This window comes from Bubalus bubalis, chromosome 2 (assembly GCF_019923935.1).
Source record: "Bubalus bubalis isolate 160015118507 breed Murrah chromosome 2, NDDB_SH_1, whole genome shotgun sequence".
Lineage (NCBI taxonomy): Eukaryota > Metazoa > Chordata > Mammalia > Artiodactyla > Bovidae > Bubalus > Bubalus bubalis.
Genome location: NC_059158.1, coordinates 2,288,306 through 2,288,559, shown reverse-complemented (window position 1 = coordinate 2,288,559; position 254 = coordinate 2,288,306).

Sequence of the window (254 nt, the reverse complement as noted above, 5' to 3'; positions counted from 1 at the left end):
TTGGTGCTGAGTGGAAAAATGTATAGCTGTATGTGCTTACGTGAAAAAGAAGGAATCTGGTGAACTAGGAATAAAGGCAAGGCTCTGCCACTCGGGTTGTACCCTGGGTCCCTGGCCGTGTTGGGGCGGGCTGGTGCTTCCTGACTTGCGCAGCATAAAAGCCCTGCAGCTCAGTGGCTGGGTCCCAAGGATCCCACTCCAGCCCTGCTAGGTCTCTACTCCCTGACCTGGAATGCGGTGGCCCACGGGGATCC